The sequence below is a fragment of the Helicoverpa zea genome, chromosome 5, assembly GCF_022581195.2.
Source record: "Helicoverpa zea isolate HzStark_Cry1AcR chromosome 5, ilHelZeax1.1, whole genome shotgun sequence".
NCBI classification, from domain to species: Eukaryota; Metazoa; Arthropoda; class Insecta; order Lepidoptera; family Noctuidae; genus Helicoverpa; species Helicoverpa zea.
Genome location: NC_061456.1, coordinates 7,852,920 through 7,869,032, shown reverse-complemented (window position 1 = coordinate 7,869,032; position 16,113 = coordinate 7,852,920). Strand labels below are relative to the sequence as shown.

The following is a 16,113-nucleotide window of genomic DNA, read 5'->3' as shown; positions in this document are numbered from 1 at the left end:
ATTCAGTACTCTCTTATCAACTTCTTGCCGAGGGAAAAACTCATTCGAATATTTCATTCACGACAGTCTCTAAAGTAAAGGTTTTTGTCTCCGATATATTGTTACTCTTTGTAACAAGTCGATTGTCGGCCACGGTAGCATTTCTCAGATAAGGAAATCATGATGATGATATGCTTCTCCGAAGCACGGGATGATTATCACTATTATTGTTTGATTATTATTATTCAATAAGGCATAAATAGGATATTGCCGAATATCGTACAGTTTGTGAATATTATAGTTTAGTTATTTCTCTAATATCACTCACAGTCAAATATTATAATGCCATTCACAAAGCGATGAAACGGAAAATTGCTACAAAGTGACAAGACTGTTAGGAGACCCATCGATTCTGAATATCCGCTCACTCTGATTGAATAGTGTCACCATATTTTATGAAAGATTTTAAGTGTCACGACATTTCAATCAATAAGTAATCCGGTTAGTCATTTAAAATAACAGTTTGTAGAGTTATAGTCTACTACCATTAGGATAGATAGAATAAAAGGGTAATTTCTAGATCTACTGAACCGATTCTGAAAATCGAATCAAAATCTTTTACTAACATTAAGTTGGTAAAACAGAATATCATATGTTATATTTTCCGGACACTGGAAGTAGTTCCCAAGGGACGTGGATAAAACCTCCTGTATAGCTAGACAAACAACCTGTATAAATTATACACTTCTTAAGCTTCTATCAACTTTAACGAACATGTGGTGACATATAAAACAAACGTACCGACAACCTGATAAATAATTTGTTTGTAATCATCCAACTTTTCCATTTAATATGTTAGCTAATAATCAGTAAATACCAGGTGTACTCCATACTAAATGAACTGTTTCATTCACGTGATAACTAACAACAATATCGTGTGTGAGGTTATCTTATCTAAGCTTATACGAGTGTGTAGAATGCAAGGGACATTGTAATGTCAACTTTAGAAAAGGTTTACGAGATAGCAATTAAAAAGGTGACAAATTAGGACATCTAATTGAGACAACAATCATTTAAGAACCGCAGCTCAACACCAAAAGAGACTTTTCAGACTGATAACCACTTGTAGGTATTAGTTTGGTATTAGCAGATGCATGCATGCTACTTATATCACTCTAGGAAAATCTGCTATAAATAATTGGGAAATGGGACATTTTAAATACTTAATGACCGTGTATTCGTGAATTGGATAAATTATGCTTCAATAAAACGAACCGTCATAATTGATGATGTTAAAATAATTAAATTCAATTACTGAATTTTTCAGTTCAGTACCCAGTACATTTGTTATTTATACCAAATGAATGTTAATTGCCTCATTTAAAGGTATAACTCACATAAATCGATTCTTAGGAAACTATTTAATATTTTAATTTGAAATTCGGCCAATCGAAATATAGAAAGATGACCTACTTCTTCATAATAATGCCTAGTATAATCGTTAAGGGATCTTCTAAGTCCTACAAGATATTTCCAGTTCACTTGTTTGTTAATTGGGGTCCAATCTCGTAACGGTCCGTTTCCATATTTATTGTAACCTAGTGGAAATGCCTCATAACCCACTTACAATACATAAAGCGGATTTAAATATTAAAATCGTCGACCGTTTGGACGAAAACTATTAGTTGACTTATTCCTTGAACTAGTTAATGTCTCACCATCAATGTATTTTAATAATACATTCTTTATATTGGTTCCGCCTAATGTCAATCACTGATGTTGTACGATTATTTCTTTAAACATTGTTTACGTTTCGTTTATGACGTAAAACATGCCAATTTTTAACTCGAAATCATTTAAAAATATAGACCTGATGTAAACATAGGTATACCTACTGAAATAAATATGTTCCACATAAGCAAACAATACTGAATGTAGTCTGAATGAGTAAAATAACAAAATATTATTCATGCATCCACCTTACATTGCTGATATGAAATAAATTCTACTTTAAAATTTACCTTTAAATAAATGTTACTACAGTTTTTCCGTAATACATTTTATGTTTGTGTAATTTACAGGTTTGCCTGGAGCTTGCAGATTGCCCAGTGGATCATAAACTATTACAGTAGGAAATAATTTAGAAGATTATTGCAAGCCAGTCTACCAAATTCACTGCTAAAGGCAAATTATCGTCCAAAAATAATGAAGAAAGCCATTTTCTCGTAATTGTTCGTGTTGTTTTTCGGACAAAAATATTAAAAGTTTAATGCTGGGCATATTTTAAGTGCTGTTTAATAACAACCGTAGAACAAAAAATCCATAATAAGTTCTTTTCGATAGGTATAGGCTGTTCTTCTACACTAACTTTTATTTTAAGACAATTCAGACTAGTTTATTAATATCTCATGAATTTCAAGAATATATTAACGCATAGTACTTACGCAATAATGATTCGATTCCATGTAGTAGAAAATTTATGTAAAAGATATCAAGGCTTAATGGTTGCGGCAGTGCCGAGCGAAAGTTTGCAGTTATTAACTTTAATAGCTCACGCTCTGTTTTAAAGTTGCTAATAATCTTCTGAACTTCGCCGGAGAATGCATCCGATACGGATGAATAAGGTTCTTCGCTCATACTTAGATATTTTTTTCAGAACTGTGTAAGAAGAATATATGTAGTTACCTATAGTTTCATTTAATGGTGTTTGACGTTTTCAGTCTCAGAAAACATAAATCACTACACAATCCCTGTTGTATGGATTAAGTGATTAGATACTGGATCTAACACGTATTATTAATGACATATTTATAGATTTAAATCAAGGACAAAAGCCCTGATGTACATGCCGTTTTGGAAAAGTATTAACTTGTACTGAACATTATCGATCAATTTTCTTCGAGAACCAAAACTTATAATCACTAGTGTGACAGTTGGATTACTTTCGTTACTTGAAGTGTTGACCCAATTTGTGTAGGTATTTAAAATACGCGTACCGATGTTTAGTTTAACCTAGTTAAAATTTCGGGGCGGTCGATTAATCGTTAAAGGGACCCCAAACGTTGAATAAATTGCTGTTAACTCTGTCTTGGTTCAATAAATCTTGAAATGTGCTTTCTAAGTTTTTGTTTCAGGTTTTAACGGTTCGTGAAAAGCAAAGTTCTCTCCAAATCGTTGCGGTTCCTCTCAGAATGTTTCAATGGAATCTCGAAACTTTTATGTTTTGTTTTACTTATGTCTTTTGGCTTTCAAAATTCTTTAGGCACAGACGGTTGAGCAATTGAGTCAGTCTTAAGACGGTGTGTAAAAATAACTCTATAAAGCGAAAAGGTCATACTTATGCCATGTTTTTTTTTTATTATTCTCCTTTGGTTTATTCTTTTTACTACATTAATCGAAAGATGAAAAGAAGAAAGAATATGGATGAAATTGTACCATTGTACATAAACTGTCTGTATTATTTTTATATATTTGTTGTTAAGTGTGCAATAAAGAATAAATAAGATTTATTCCTCCTCTACTGTAAAGATAATTTATGAAATATGGCTTCATGTTTCATATTGCATTTAGTTTGTTTTCCCTAACATATCACAACACGTCCGTCACTATATTGATCTTCGTTTTCATCATCCTGTTGTAAATTACACTCTACTAAAATTATTTCAAATATATAATTCGCACAGTTACTTTACTAGTATGAAATTGTTAAATAGATCTGTAAACATTTATCTCACGAACCTCGTATTATTGCTTTTTAAGAAAAAACGGCCAGAAATTCACAAAAATCTTCAAAATATCAATACACATAGTTCACTTAGATAAAACCAAGCTACGTTATTCAAAAGACAAGATCTTGCATAAAACCTCTTCATAAATTGTATTGGAAAAAGAAAAAGGGAAATATTGTTTATATTCTTTGTATAGGAAAATGGAAGGAAATTACATCCGACGCAGTATTGGCGAAGATACAATCGTAAAGCAGATATAAATATTTTTCATTTTTATGAGATGGCCCATTTAGATAGTAGTAAGTCTGAAAGATATGTCCTATTTGTTGGTATTCGATGCGTCGGTATTTCTGTAAGAGCTCGTTCTAGAATTTTAGAGTTGGAATTTTATTTCTGCCGGTAACCAGTAACAGAAGGTATGCATTTCGGAGTACCTGGGTTGGAGAATGCACCTGCGATATCTGTGTTATCATATTACAGATTTTCCTAACAAGAACAGGTAACATGTGAGTAGATATATGTATGTGAATTTGTGTAATGTATGATGTCGGTCTCAAGATTCGCCTTTTAATATTTAACTGCTGCTCTTGAATCCAGTAATACCATCAGATGTCATAAATTTTGACATAAATTGAACTGCGCCCTAAAACTGAACAGTATAGTCAGTGTTAGTGATCAACATACTCGAAATTACATCAGCCAATCAGTAATTTGCATGTTCGCCATAGTTTGTAAATCACTCCATAAATTACCGTACAAAAACCGTATCAGAATCTACTCAGTAATTTTCAAGATTAGAACGAACAAGCTGTTCGTATAACGACATCGGTGTAAAAATAAATCATTTTACGTTCAGAAAAGTCACTAAAACCGTGATGAATATAAAGGTACGACAAATTACATCCAAATTGCGTTATAAACTTCAAAGAACAAGCCTTTTCTTTATTTCTTTATTTTATGAATGATAGAGTTTTATGGTTAGTACAAGTACAATTAACTCGAAGACTTGTAAGTGCTTTTTAAATGCCTACTCTTTTGTTTTTAATTTTCTTGAGCAACACTTGGTAATAACTATGCATGTTACAGGTGAAAGGTTGACACTTAGGTCACAATCTCAGTGTCGAGACTATGGTTCATGGTCAAGGTGAAAGGAGGCCTACCGGTTCACTTGAAATGTGTACTTTTGGTATTGTTAACCGGTTTACAAGAACGTAATTTTATATTGTGCAATTACAAGTTGAATATTAATATAGGGCTTAATACGTATGCTAAATGTCTCTGCAACTTACTTCACAATAAAAGAGAAATAAATAATATCGATTATAGTTTTGAAAAAAAAATTAAAATCGATACTCATTTAACTATAAGATAAACAAAAATAAAATATGAAATAGTGTTTCTTTCTCTGCATTCCTGATAGAAACAGGTGCACGACTGAGCACCTATAGCTGATGATTGTAACTCGAGTCTCGTCCGACAAGAACAAACTTATTGCCTTTTATCTGGCGTAATAATAAACTTCAGGAAACTGACTTTTTGTATCCAATCAGAAAAGCGACGCTCATAGTTTTGTTGGTTTATTTTATGATTTTTGTGACTATATTGATTCAATTGTACGTCATTTTTATCAAATCGTTGCCAAAATTACACGCGGTCTTTACTTTTTTTAATAAATTTTTGATTACCAAAGTTTAAGCCAAATTCAAGTCTGGGGAAGCTGTCTATTCGAAATCTCGTATAGTCATAACGTACGTGACCTAATAAAATTCTTGCAATATAATTTTCATTGGAACAGCGCGGTATTGAAAGCCTAAAACCATGGTATTGAGCGCCTGGGAGTACACGCTTTAATTTGGATAATTACTAAAATCAATTTAGCAGCTGTATACATGTCGACCTCACATGGCCTATCCAACACTTTATCTAATGATGTGCGTTAATGTTCTCCCAATTAATTCCATTAACAACCTAATTTCATTATCTGCCTGTTTTGGCTTAAAACAGATTAAAGTTCGATGTTCCTTTCAGCCGATATTAAACTAAATTAAATTGTGCCCGAAACTTAGTACTTCACCCATCAGTGTGCGAACTTTCTACTTATAATTTGTAGTCATAATGAAAATAGTATGCCTACAGCCGGCTTGATTCACTATCTTAGCATCTATAGCCGTAAGAATTTAGAAAAAAAGATAGGCTATTTAACCACATGTAAGAAGTAGTTCCTTCGGAATACGAATAAAACTGTGGGTGGAAGCTGGTATCAAATAATCACTCTAGCATTCAATGTATTGACCAAATTAATGTAAAACCAATCACTCTAATTATGTCACAAAAGTACATTTTGAACACTGAATTTAACGAAAGATTTTCTATTATTTAAACAGAGACATCTCTTTAAATAAAAATAGGTGGAATTAAATCAAATGAAGTGGAAACGGAGTTCGTGGAAGTGACCTAGCAATTTATCGGGACTTGTGTACCATTGCAAATTGTAATTTGGTTGCTTCATAGCTCTTAAGGTTCTCAAGGAATCCTTGTACTAGCTATATACCCCGAATTAGTGTTTAAGAAGTAATTACAACTACTGATTAGATACGATAAATGTTCTGTTAAGTCTTTTTAAATGACACTAACAATAGATACAAAAATATACACAATTACAAATAAGGCTTTGTTTTAGATACCTCAGCAGACAGATAACAAAAATTATCATAAGGGAAATCATTCATCTTTCTAGTACCTATGCGAAAAGGTGTACTGCTCCCCGCAAACCTATTTAGAAAGCTATCAAAATATCGTTGATAACGAACCAGGTTCACCACTATTATCTAGGATCTACACAAATCCTATAAAATATTAGTGACCTTTGAACACACGTCTACTCAACCCTTTGTACAATATAAACGGGATATTAAATATGTTTTTCTTATCGTATTGATTACGTTAAAATATGAAGATATCGGTTGCTACTTTAGTATGAATTGAAGCATTAAATGTCGAGCGCAATCGCACCCACAATATCGCAAGTTCGACCGCACCGAGTTTCCAAACATGTGTGTACAATTTATCACGGGGCTCAAACGATAAAGGAAAACATCCGCAATGTTAGAAAACCCAAACAAGCCGCACTAAAGTTCTAGAATATTCCTAACACTTACATGTATAAATTGTAAGTAAAGCTTTACGGTTGTTAAAATCAGTATATATCGTTCTCATCGATAAACGAGACCTTGATATTTACACAAAAAATATGCAACGGAATCTTCAGACGCACGAGTATGAAGTGCAATACAAATGTTTGTCATTCAAATGCTAATTTAGCAGCCAATTGTACCAACAATAAATAAATATAATAAAACCATCTTAATTATAAAAGTTTTGTCAAACAATAATTAATAAAGTTTCTACATGTCTGTATTTTAATTTAACTTCCATCGATCGTAAAAGTTCACTAATTTGCCATAAAAACTAGTCATAACTGTCACTACTCACGTTATTAACAAACTTACCTAATTAATTAACAACTTTGGTAACTAGTTACTATGCCGATAGCAAACCTTTTTGGAATAATTTGAACACTTTATGACCTAAACACCCCTAACATTCCCAATGATGAAAAATCGATTAACATTAAACAATTTGCTAATTTAATTAAAAGTTGAAAAGTGTCCTTTGTACAAAATACCTTCGATGCTCACGATATACTCATACATCATCAAACAAACCCCTTTGCCATCGAAAAGGTTATTTGCTAACTTTACAATTGGATTTTGGGCACCTTGCCGTGAAGCCACTCGTCAGCGAACTTCACTAAGTAGGTATTTATAAGCAAATCTTAGCAAGTACTTGGTACCCTACGCCACTCAACAGGGATTGTGAAAGCCCCAAGAATTCCAGACGACTCAACAACACGTGTATTCGTAAATACTCCGCCTTTATGGAAGGAATAAGAATAAATTAGACTTTACATTTCGTGCCCTTGCTCGAACGAAGGCATAAAATGTGCTGTGTAATTACACTTCTGCAACAACGATGCACTTCAGAGTAATTTCTTCTTCATCCGCTTTAGTGGCAGTAGAAAGTAACAAGCATTTGCAATACAAAGTAGCCTACCATCGTAAATTGTTGTTACCTGTTATATTGTACTAAAGGGACATTAACAACACCACTCATTAAAATGAATTATTAAGCGGCAAACCAAGTAACTTTGTAACTAAAACACGCATAATGTTCAATGCTGTGTACGTTTCTGACCTACTAAACTTTTTCAACATCAATTCCAGTCACAAGGGCTGCATTGTCAGACCTTCATCACGTGTTACCTCGCAAATTAACGTCTGGAGTGAGTTACTATGCTTTGCTAAAATAACAACGGCATTCACTCAACTTGCTCACCTTAAAATACTTTTAGTAAAAACTTACGAAATACGACATGCTTTCAATCAATTAAAATCGTGCCTGGGGCTCTGTCCGTTTAAGTCGAGTTTAATAAATGAACGATAAACTTATGTTTCTTCAAGCTTCACAGACAGACATGGCATTTAAGTCGATTTTAAAGCTTAAACCTTTTTGAAAAAAGACTGCCCACGCGTTTCAAAAACATTGGGAATTTTAATGTCACTTGTCGCAGCAAAAATACGTCCACCACAACCGTGTAATCCACCTTTCTCCACTTTTACCCGACGAAACGTTTAAATGAATTGCGTCCGTGCTCCCAATTCACAAGGTCTTTCTTAAATTTATATAGCGATAACAACTACAATAACACGGATTCCTTTCATGTAGCGTTATTGTGATCCTTTATTTGTATGATCGTAAAAATCTCAAAAGAATCTGTTTACTTTCAATAAAAAGTACGTTGTGATGAGTCACTGCGAACGTCAGAGATACTACGAAAGGTGCTCAGTTGCCAATGTTTAGTGAATAAAGATTACGATGCAAATGTATAGCCCCAAACTTACTTTGAACGTCACTGGAGCGTATAACTTCGTTCGCTCAACTCACTTAGGCACCTATTCATTTTTACACTGTACTGACTTGGGCTGGAACAGAAATATCGATAAAATCTAAACTTGAGTCGCCGCCACTATAACGGGTAATTTAATATCCCAGTGCATTGTGAACCTTTCAAGATCAATTCAATAAAGTCGTATCTTTTAAAGGGTTGTTTTTTTTTCCTTGTCACAACTCGTCGCCCCATTTGATAACTTCAAATAACACGTGTTTTCAATTTCGGCACAATATCGCAAATCATTTTCGTGAAAATGTTTTATGACGAAAGAACGTAAAGCAATAAATTGAATTGACAGCTATTGTACATTTAATAGAGCAGTTTATAAAATTGAAGTGCGAACGGGAAATATCAACGTGGTTCCGTTGGCCCTTTAGCTAAATTGATTTTTTCCCACCCGAAACCATTGGATTCATCCCATTTCATTGAAATCTCTTGAACGTGATAGGTCTGGGTAGCAAGGGATCGAAATATCGTCGTAGAAACCTATTTTCTAGTCGGTAATCAATCTAAAGTTTCGGCTACTTTAAAAACATGACCACTAAAATCAACTACAAAATACTTATGCAATTATTTTCGCGGCAAAAAGAAGATACCACACGCTATACAAACGCAGTTACCAAGAATATATTAATCTCAATAATATTCAGCAGAACTTTCTATCGCAGTGTCGTACATAATACGTAACTTGCTACAATAAACTTTTGCGGACACATTTTTTGTATCATGTGGCGTTATGTAAGCGTATGAATATACTCGCTCACTCGGGGGTTGCCAAATATCTGCCTCCTTCGTTTCGTACAATCAAACATATACCTACAAACTACGGAGGTTCTATCTACTCGTGTAGGTATCTATCCAAATGTTTATCTCTATACGAAGACAATCCGTGCCTCTAAAACTTTTCCAACCTCTTGTGCATTACAGTTGAAATACTCTAATGCGTGTTCAATCGACCCCTAACCCAACCCGCCTCGACTACCCTTTGCCTTTTGCATCTCTGTACCAACTCCATTACTCCTGACCTCGGGCTCAAAATTGTCGATCACTTGTTTACTAAATCAAACATCTAAATGGGAAGCAATTTGTCACTTAATCCACTGAATTTATAGACATAGGCTCCGGGGTAATACCATTTAATATTTGATATTAATACTTCATCATCATCATGAATATTTTCAGGTTTTGATATAACTTGAGCCGCTTTCTAAAGGACGTATGCTGAACGCAATTCAATCAGAATTGGAATTAGTAGAATGTTCTTGTAAGGTAACACAACAGCAATCAAAACAATAAACAAGTGTGCAGGAACTTTATAATTGAATCAGTCTTAGGAGTTCACGAATGCAGTGCAATACATATAGTCTTGCTATTTATATTTTGCGACTATTCTAAGAACATAGGTACACGATCCGAATAACATCATATTAATATAAGCCACAGTTAATTATTTTTATCATTAGAGTTTTTTTTAAATAAAGTTGCTAAGCTTAAATCTTTAAAAGTTTTTAAAGACAGGGGCCCGATTCTCCTAATTTTACTTAAGCGACATACGATTCACGTTCGACTGAGATCCAATCCCGACTCAATTACGATTGAAGCGTATGTGGCATTCCGCTATTTTTTCTTTGAACTAAACTTTTTATCCTTTTCTGTCATTCAATAATGAATCATTTTGTCTGCAAATGATTTACGATTGCAATATGATTGTAGAGCAAACTACCGTATAGACCAAAATCACCAATATAGCAGACCAATCGTAAACCAATCGAATGTCGTTGGAAATCAATTAGTCTTATGTTAGTAGCAGAATGCCCGATATGGTTAAAACTGCTATTGCGATCATATTGCGATTCAATTTCTATTCGATTTTGACATTATTAACTTAGGAGAATCGGGCCCCAGGTAACTTTTATCGAGTCGCAAATAGCCGTTATGATAACAACTTAGTCAAAAATCAAAGCAGTGACGAGTTTGGTAATATATGTACATACCAAATGCTATTTCAACTTTGGGACAGTCACATGCTTTCTTTACCATGAAAATGTGAAAGTCTGTACTTCTCATAGGTACGTATATTCTTGAAAGTTTCAAAGTGAAAATTAGACAAGTTTGTTCGACGATTATATCACGAATTCCATCAAATCGTCCGCATTATGGTGATGAAGTTTGAAATGATTTGATTCCTTAAATTAATGAGCAAAATTGTGAGGAACCGCGTTAGTTTTACGGCAGTAATTCTTAATTAAAATTTTAACCCGGACCGTTTCTATACTTTCAGGCCATTAAAATAGTAGTTTTATAATGATGTTTCAGGTAATACAGTTCATAATTATTATGTAGTACAATTAAATGTTTGTAGATAAACAGATAAACATGTTGAAATTCCAAAACATTTTAATACCAAAGGAAATCAATTCTTCTCTTAGCAGTAACTCGTTTGTGTACATATGTAGGTGTTAACGTCTGGAACCACTGAACCGATAATATAAGTTCTTTCATCAATCGCAAACAAAAGCTACACTATCGCTAATGATTTAGTTCGGGGAACCACAAAACTACGTATTGTGATTTATAAACACATTCGAGCTTGATACATACATATAAATAAAGAGAATTGGATTACCTATCTGTTTCAAATGTCCAAATCACAGCTGGGGCCCGATTCTCCTAATTTTACTTAAGCGGCATACGATTCACGTTCGACTCGATTCGACTGAGATCCAATCCCGACTCAATTACGATTGAAGCGTATGTGGCATTCCGCTATTTTTTCTTTGAAATAAACGTTTTTATCCTTTTCTGTCATTCAATAATGAATCATTTTGTCTGCAAATGATTTACGATTGCAATATGATTGTAGAGCAAACTACCGTATAGACCAAAATCACCAAAATAGCAGACCAATCGCACACCAATCAAATGTCAATCGAATACGATTGGTCTTTTATTAGTAGCAGAATGCCCGATATGGTTAAAACTGCTATTGCGATCATATTGCGATTCGATTTCTATTCGATTTTGACATTAATAACTTAGGAGAATCGGGCCCCTGTTAACCCGTCTGCCTCCAAAACATTAGACCAAGTTTAAAGCAATTGATTCAATAACGAATACCTAATTTTAAAATAACAGAAATAGCAGAAATAACATTAGGTTTCCACTGCAAAAAAAATGGTGCCCTAAAAGTCTCAAAACGCGGGTGGTATTAGCCTTTAATATACCTACATAGTTCACTAAACACATGATTTAATAAAAAATGTAGACCTTTCTCGCTATATGAAATAATCTATCGCTTATTTGATGGATCGCATTCTCATTAGACAGTATTATAAGAAAAAACCATAAACTTATGATATGAATTGATATATTGGGCTGCGAGCACTCTTCATATACGTTTTCAATATTTTGCCAAAGAACATGGTGATGGATCGCTTTATTGGTATAAGTAATTTGTTTGACCAAAGTATTGGATTTCCAAGTTACACTGCAAAATATAATTAATGTTCCAACTTTCTTTGCAAAGTTTTTAAAACAATAAATGAGTTTCAATCCTTTGTCAGTTGCAACAATTTATGGTGCGAGCATAAATACGAATAACTTATACGAAAATAATAAGAAGAAAGTGATGATAAAACGTAATTAAATGTGCAGGTAATTTATTACTCAAAAGGAAGATATGGCAAACCTTTTGACACCGACTAACGAAAATGGTAATTACCATAAATTCTCATCTACTAAATTATTCCAGCCATTTGTTACAAACCTCCTTAATTAATTTATGCATATAATACTTACCAATATTTCGAATTTTTAACTACATAGAAAGACACGGATACACTCACTAGGCCACATTCATCACCACAAGTAAATACAACTCGATCTTTTTATTTACTTAAAACATTGACCACTACCATACGATTTCGTTTTTAGTTTACACAGATCAGTTTTAAAGTTAACTATAATGTAAAGGATATATATAAAACTTCACTGTAAAACTTAAGTGACATAACTTAGAGTGCTATGTGTATTTTTTTATAGTAGGTTTCAAAGCAACTGCTACGAGAATCCGGGACGCGCTACGGCGTAGCTCGTAGCGGGTAGAGCGCGCGTGGGGCGTGAGGTCTGACGGGCATGCGGAACGCGACTGCCTTGCAGCTACGATTTTACGAGCGACGCTTGTCTGAAAACACCTCTATACGTATTATCATACAGTCATTGTGACCGGCGGCGTCTGTAAACATAAGCGTACCGTACCATAGCGTGTCGAGTTATCACAACAATCACTGATAACTATCACGTATGACTGCATAATAGCTTCGCCTTTTGTGGCCGCTGTGGTTCGACTGTAGTTCCGAGTTCTCCTAAACTTAATTTTGTAACGTTTGTCTACAATGAACGCTGACAACATTGGTAAAGTCAAATGTAGCTTGTGCAGTACTGCTGTATTTAAGTTAGAAAGCGCTTCAATGTGTTTGAAATAATAATGTCGGGACATAAATAATGTCGGGACACCTTTTTCACACACGGTCGGTTAGCCCCATGGTAAGTTATTTATTATATAACTTGTGTTATGGGTGCTGACACAACTGATAAACTACATATAGCTACATATATACATATTTATAAATACATATCATAACACCCAGACCACGGCCAACAATCACACAAATGTCGACCGAACCGGGAATCGAACCCGGGACCTCAGGTTCGGCGGTCCGGCATGATGACCATTGCGCTATCGAGGTCGTCAATAAGTTTGTTTTGAGCTTGCAACCTAACAAAAGTGTCGCTTTAGAAACAATTGACGACAATCTACGACTTTATTCTAATGAAATAACTTAAGTAAATGTCTCTCTGAAGATCGGGAGTACCTGCTTAATGTATGCTGAGGAGTGAAGCTTAGACAATAATTCAAAATTAATTATATTAACTTTGTGCGAGAACAAAAGCTATTTTGTACTATTTGTTTTGTACTATATAAATACGAACGCCAATAACATATATTACGATATACTTATATAATTTATATTCTGGTAAGGGCAGCAGCTGTGAATGTTTTGATCTGTTTAATAGCCAGTGATAAATTACTTACGTTTGCTTGAATCCGACTTTTAACTTCTTCGAATTTAAGTGTCTTTCATTTTAAGTTTTTGTGAAGTGCTTATTTTACAAAATTGCAAGAAAACTTTACTAGAAAGTTACTTATTTTCAAAATAAAGCAAAGCGATGTATTTTTACTCAAATTCATCATACAAACTTCAAACTACGACTATTCTCTTCTTTCTTTGTTGCTAAAATAACAAAAAAATAAAGTTGGTCTAGGCTTTTGCGAAAAAATATTTGATACACAACAATAACAATACACCCACGTGGACATACCACATCTAGCACAAAACATATGACTCCTAGTCACACATATCAAGTTTCCTATTACTTCTTTGAGCAGGAACTAGCTGTGTGTCCGTTGGCGTCACATAACAACGGTTATGTGGGTCAGAGAATCGCCAGACGATGCCCAAACGGCACTACACTTGGCGTTTTATATTTATGGCCACACATCGACAACGTTCGTCACAGAAATAAAAGTAATGCGTTATCAAACTATAATCTGAGTTAGGATAGCTATATACTAAACTTTCATGATGATGAATTATCGGCTCTTTAGCTTCTGCCAGCGGTTTCAAACGCATCCTTCTGCACGACCCCTGAAAAACTACTATCTAATACCGAAAGATTTTTTCAAATCGGACCAGTAATTCCTGAGATTAGCGCGTTCAAGCAAACAAACAAACTCAACTTCAGCTATTAGTATAGATTCCTCTATGGCTGGGGGGGGTGGTGGGTAGTTCCTACTCATCTCAAGACTGAAAACTGGAAATATCATAACGTTGTGTTACTCTACTTTTGTATCTGTAATGTAACTCAGTAATTGAAATGGTAGCAGCTTTATACAAAATTGATATTGATCATCCAGCAATTGATCCAATTGAATTGAAAGCTGAGTCTATCCGAGTTGCAAACAAGCAGTGTTGGCTAGGATCAAATTTTATTGATAAAATATGATTGTTGTTGAAGTGTTTCTATATTCCGAATGATAAAATCGCCTTTCTTTGCTACACATTGTTAATCCCTACTAATAATATAAATGCGAAAGTAACTCTGTCTGTCTGTCTGTCTGTTACGCTTTCACGTCTAAACCACTGAACTGATTTTAATTAAATTTGGTACAGAGATAGAGTTGACCTTGAGAAAGAACATAGGATAGTTTTTATCCCGGACTTTTGAAGAATTCTCTTGGAAAAACGGAACTCTACGCGGGCGAAGCCACGGGCGGAAGCTAGTCTCCTATAAAACTTTAAAAGTAATAAATTAAAACTAGGTACTGAAAACACAAACATGCCTTGAATGTAAATTAGCAGTCGTTAAAATAACGACCTGGAATTAAGTATATTTAGGTACCTACAGATATTTGATAACAAAGCGATTTGTCGGCATTCACAGTATTTTCATTAAAGACCGTATTAATTAACCTTTCAATGGACATAGGAATTCATTTGGTTACCATTAGGGCATGCAATTTCGGTAAAATAAAAATTACCGGTAAAAATTCGGTAATTAAAATATTTTTACCGGTAAACCGGTAAAACGGTAATTTTTGTATTTTTTTTTAAATGTGATATTATATCAATAAGATTGGGTATTCTAAAAGCAAAAAATAATTAAAAATACAAGGTATAAGGTGGTAAACATTTTTTGTGACGTGGGCCGTAACAAAAAACATGTCAGTACCATCCGTACGTGATGTCGCCGACAAAATGCAAGAGAAACGGCTGCGATGGTTCGGCCATGTAAAAAGGAGACCACCTGAATACATCGCCAATGTTGTATCTTAATATACGGAAACGGTGGTGGTTGAGTGTCCTAATGAATGACAAGAATATCTACGAACTCGAAGAGGAAGATGTCCTGGATAGATTGAAGTGGAAGAAGAAGATACGGAAAGCGGACCCCGTCACAAGACGGGATAAACGCTAAGAATTACCGTGAAAAAATGGACATTTCGAACAATCCCGCAACCCCGGCAGGCCTTAGCCCTGCGCGTGGAACAACTCGGGCCGCCGACACGGGTCTGTTGTTTATGCAGACGGAGGAACGATGAGCCACCCGAACTCACCGTCCACAGACCGACGCCTACGGTGGCCGGGAGTCGTCTCTCGACACTCGGCGCCCGTGGTGTCTTCCTGGTCCACTACAGCGGCTGGGATGAGAGGTGCGAACTCGCAGGCGCTAAACCGTCTCCTCGAGCATGACTGCTTCGCAGAAGGAGCCGAGGGCTTCCCATTCCCTCTCGCTCCGGACCATGACTTGAACCAGGGCCGGACGCGAGAGGTC

The 16,113-nt window shown here is 34.8% G+C and overlaps 1 protein-coding gene across 1 annotated transcript in view; it reads right to left on the bottom strand.

The window, feature by feature from the left end:
- Positions 1-12,760, bottom strand: part of LOC124630204 (cAMP-specific 3',5'-cyclic phosphodiesterase) — a 444,356-nt gene extending 431,596 nt beyond the window's left edge. Inside the window, exon 1 of the mRNA XM_047163954.1 lies at positions 12,517-12,760. The gene's annotated coding sequence lies outside the window, so the exon portion shown is untranslated. The remainder of the gene's footprint in view (positions 1-12,516) is intronic.
- Between the last annotated feature and the right edge of the window lie 3,353 nt (positions 12,761-16,113).